The 4,871-nt window shown below is 41.6% G+C and overlaps 1 protein-coding gene across 4 annotated transcripts in view; it reads right to left on the bottom strand.

Moving 5' to 3' along the window:
- Positions 1 to 4,871, bottom strand: part of RORA (RAR related orphan receptor A) — a 344,571-nt gene that overhangs the window by 21,755 nt on the left and 317,945 nt on the right. The gene's annotated exons all lie outside the window — the stretch shown is intronic.

Here is a 4,871-nt window from a genome sequence, read left to right as displayed (position 1 = left end):
CTGCGATGCAATTGCAAAATACAAGTCAAGAAGCTGTTAACAGATGGAGCAAAKAAGGACTCTGAAAGGTAGCGTACCTAACAAAAAATGAAGTTCAAGTGCTCTATAGTCAACTAAAGGAAKTTAAGAGGGTTTTGTTGTTGATTTTTTTGTTTTCTCTCCTAAAAACAAACAAAAACCAGTAACTAGCAAGAAACAGTCCATTAAAAAAGCATTGTAACATAAAGGACTTACGTCTTTTACTCAGTGATTTTACAGATCCCATATTACATATGGTGTACCAGTTCTTTCCAAATGAGCTAGAACTAATTATAGACCTAGACTTCCTATYTTTCCTGGGTCAGCACAGTTCTCCAAAATAGGGAGGATTCAATAGCTACCACCCTTTTCTGCTCTCTGGAGGGACATGGGCAGGGTCTGATATTCATCCTTGCCAGTGTATGTATGTGTTTAAAAATACACAGCACAATGCTGAGCTGTTTCTTCTACAAAGAATAATTTTTAATGTTTTTTATGGACTCAGAATCATTAAGATTGGAAAAGACATCTAAGGTCAAGTCCAACCATTATCCCAGCACCACTGTATTCACCATTAAACCCCAAGTGCCATATCCACATGCCTTTTTGAACACTTCCAAGGGACAGTGATTCCACCATTTACATGGACAGCCTGTTCCAGTGCCTGCCCACCTTTTTAGTGAAGTAATTTTGCCTAATACCCAATCTAAACTTCCCCTGCCACAGCTTGAKGCCATTTCCTTTTGTCCTTTTGCTACTCCATGGGACAAGAGCCTGACYTGGCTCCATCCTCCTGTCAGGGAGTTGTAGAGAGTGAAGGTCATACCTGAGCCTCCTCCAGATTAAACAACCTCAGCACCTTCAGCTCTTCCTTATCAGACTTAAAAACAGTAACAGACTTGGGCTCCAGACCCTTCCCCMGCTGCCCTTCTCTGGACACATTCCAGCCCTTCAATGTCTTTCTTGCTTGTGAGGGGCACAAAACCTGACACAGCACTCACCTGTGCCCAGGACAGAGGGATGGTCACTGTGCTGGTGCTGCTGTCACCTACTTCTGCTACTGTGTGAGTTAGTTTGATCCTGACAGCCCAGGTTTTGTGCAGCTCTGTGCAGGATTCAGATTCTTAAGGAGGGAGAATGCTAAAACAYGTTTTATGTATGAGCTCTTCTCTGAGTAACCCCATCTCCAAAGAAAGCTGGAACTGGAAGGTTACACACAGCTACAACTTCATTGTCTCCTCCAGAAGGGTGCATGTCATTAACCACTATGCAGCTGTTTGCTTTGAAGTCCATTTCATCCTTTTGCCACAGACTGCCCAAACATAAGCTGCTGTATGTGTAATACCTACTTCACAAGGATGCTGCAAAGATGTAGTCATTCTAAAGAGGCATTTGAGAGCAGTGAGCACACTATTTTAGWTGTATGTTGCCACATAATGGATTAATTAACAGTGCTGGAAAGAAAATAGCTCCTTGGAATGGYTGGGCACCTTTTAATTAAAGTTGGACTTTTACCAATTTGTTATTTACTCAAAGGTTTCATGCTGAAGTTCCTCAGCACATGTACAGGTATTTGGTGATGCAAAGGAAGGGCTTGTGCATGACAAGTGTCAGGTAGTCAAGTACCTCCTATCAAAGTACCTGCAGACAGAAACACAGCAAAACACTGAGACAAAGCCCCTGCTGCATCTTAGCTGAAGGCCACCCATCTTTGTTGATTACACCCCTTTTATTAAAGCTTTACTGGGGAAAAATGGAATATAAGAAGAAAACAAGGTAACTGAAGATGCCGTCCATAATCCTGTTTTGCTGTATACCATCTCTTACCTTTTACTCTGGTCTTTGTTTCTATATGACTGAACTTTCAAATGGTTTTTTTCACATTTGTCAATAGTGAGATGATTGTCATTGAGACTGAAAGCACAGCTCTATTGCACATATTGAGCTCCAACTGAATGCATTTCACCCTAAAGAAAACCTGAAATACCATGGAAATGTCTACCATTCCAACATAACAACTGACCCCTCTGGAGGAACCAACTCTTGGGTAAACAAACAGATTCCTTTCCAGTTCTGGGAGCACCTTCCATGGAGCCTGTCATTCCAGTGCATGTACAAGAATGTTCATTTCTAAACTCAAGTGCAATGCCATTCACAGAAAAACAGGATTAGGGATTGAGCTGACTGGTGACTGATCAGTGTTCTGCATCAATCCTTGAAAATTTCTGTTYTCCAAACACTTTTCTAGTTACACTGAATGTCATGCTCACACATGAACTGCATGAAACCCTCTGCCACCTCTGAGATCCAGAAAAGTTAGCCTAATCAATATGTGAAGTTAATGTCTCCCAATAACCTTAAAGATCTATATRTTCTCCTTTAGCTGAGCTATATACTGATTCTGAATTGTCAGTTTGGCATATTTCTCCTTATTAAGAATAGCCTTGTCAAGCTGAGAATTATTTTTAGTATTATAATGGAGAAAATACTGGCCTTTTTCCTTTTCCAGATTTCCCCTAGAGACACAGCTGCTCAATACATTTTAGTGTACAATATATCAGCTAAGTTACAGCTTGAAGCTAAATTTGCAGTAGAGCAGAACTGCCTGAACCCAGGCCTTTAATCACTTGCATTTTACAAACCAGAGATACAGTAATGTCTTTTAAAAACAAACCCAAGCAAACATCAGCAGTAGCTAAAGAAAGAAAAAACCCTGCCACAAACTTCAAAAGCTRATGTAAACTTGTCCAGAGCTCAGTAACACAGGTGTCTGAGATTTGGGAGTGAATTTACAATGAAGGTCAAGTGATGATTTTTGTTCAGCTGCCCTTTACTTGTGATCTTTGTAAGCTTTCACATCACTCTAAGACATATAGGGAAGTCCCTATTACCAGATCCCTCTGTAAGTACCTTCAGTTCCTTTCTAGGCTTTTCCCCTCCTTTCTTAAAAGGAGAAATGCTCTATTCTGTTGTTCTATTCCCTTGYTTTTGCCAGAGGCACAGAGCTGGCTATAATTTTTCCACCAGGAAGAAGGAGGTGGATGCATGCTTGGTACACGTGTATACATTCAAGCCTTATGCAAGTCAGCCCAGGCCACGTGCTTTTCACTGCATGCATGTTTACAGCCATTATTTCATGTGACCTAATGGGCTGAGGCAGAGCCACCCCTCCAGACCAAGCACAAAACTGGTGAGGCACTAAAGGAGCCCCAGTTCTGAACCACTCTAGCCCACAGCATGTCTGGGCCAAGTCTCAGTCCCTCCTGAAGGCAGCACAAAGATCCAGCCCCAGCACTGAGCTCTGCACGCTMCCCTTCCCTGCAGATGGATCCACTCAGTGCCAGAAGAAGAGCAGAGCACGTTACAAGCCACAGCTTGGTCCCTGCATTTCAGACCCCTTTTTATACACAACACAGTCTAYGGGTTTTCAATTGCTGCCAAGAAATCAGGTTTGGGGAAAAAAGGGCGCAAGAACTTTTCATCTGCAAGTCAGTTTGAATAACAACTTGTTAAAAGGGACTTTGAAATGTAAATAGCAGTTTTTGCAGTGTCTATTAATAGTTTCATGACTTCCCTGCTCAGCATTGGAGACGTTGGTGTCTGAGCTGGCTCCTGAGCCAGTTGTGCTTCCCTCGTGTCCCAAATGGCACCGCACAGGCTCCCTCTCCACCGTGCACAGGCTGAAACGCTGAGCTCATGTTTGGTCTTTTGACAAATTTTCATTTAATGAATTGATTCCTACAGTTCATTAACATACCCACTTCCACTTCTGTATACACATATGTCTTAATTAGCTGCTCATTGGCTGTTTAATTACAAGAAAACAGCTGACAGCTGCCTTGCTGCATCCTAATGGCAGACGTTTTGGAATGACTGTATGCGAGCCTGTGACAACAAAGGCTTATTCATAATCCCATGATTTATGGCTAATACTTAAAGACTTCCACGTATCATTAAGTTTTGCAATATTCTGAGCAATTAACAATTAGTTGGGGGGGAGTATTCTTTTACTGTTTTCTAAAGCAAACCACCACAAATTTTCTTCAAAGAAACATCAGAAAAATACACCGTAATACAAACGACAGGCAAACATTCCAACTGGATTTTTAACCTTTTTATGACAACCAGCATGTATTTCAGTTATGAAGGGAGGAGTGTGTTCTGACAATATTGTTTAAYAAACTGTGTTAATAAAGTATTTGATAACAAAGTTATGGTGTCACTGAAAACAGAGCAAAACCATTCAGTTTTACTCAGGTAATGAACAGAGGAGTGAGCTTGTGTTTGTCAACGAATGAAAGCAAGATGGGCAGGGACAGCACACCAGGTATTGTTTCCTGAAGTACAGAACCCARACGTTCTTTGCACTTACAATGAACAAGATTGTCTAAGGTCTTAAAAAACACGAGACACAAGCCAGTATTGATTAACCTCTGAAAGCATCTGAWATGCCCAGAAATGTCCTGCATGGGTGGTTTTTTAAGACCAGCTGCATGCAGTCAGGTAAAGAGAGTGATTGCTACTGCACTGGTGGGTCAGCTGGGCATGAACTATTGACAGTGAAAGCAAGTAACTGCATCTGCACATTAAATTACATAGTTCATCGTATGACAGTGTGGAACTGAATTCAACTTTCAGCTAGGAGAAAAGAACACGGATATGTACAAACCACTCTCCTTGCCCAGCATGGTCCCTCCTACAGCACAAAAAGTTGTTAATGGGTTCCCGCAGCTAATGGTTSAGGGAATTGCTCCATACTGATACCAGTTTTGTCAGTAGTGCTCCTACAACCACCCTCTCTTAAATTATTTTATTTATAATAAGCCACAGAACCCCTCCTAGAAAAAGTCTAA

This window comes from Malurus melanocephalus, unplaced genomic scaffold (assembly GCF_030028575.1).
Source record: "Malurus melanocephalus ecotype Western Australia unplaced genomic scaffold, MMel_1.1 scaffold_346, whole genome shotgun sequence".
In the NCBI taxonomy this organism is placed as follows: Eukaryota; Metazoa; Chordata; class Aves; order Passeriformes; family Maluridae; genus Malurus; species Malurus melanocephalus.
Note: the sequence above shows the minus strand (reverse complement) of the source record. Positions and strands in the feature narration are given on the sequence as shown.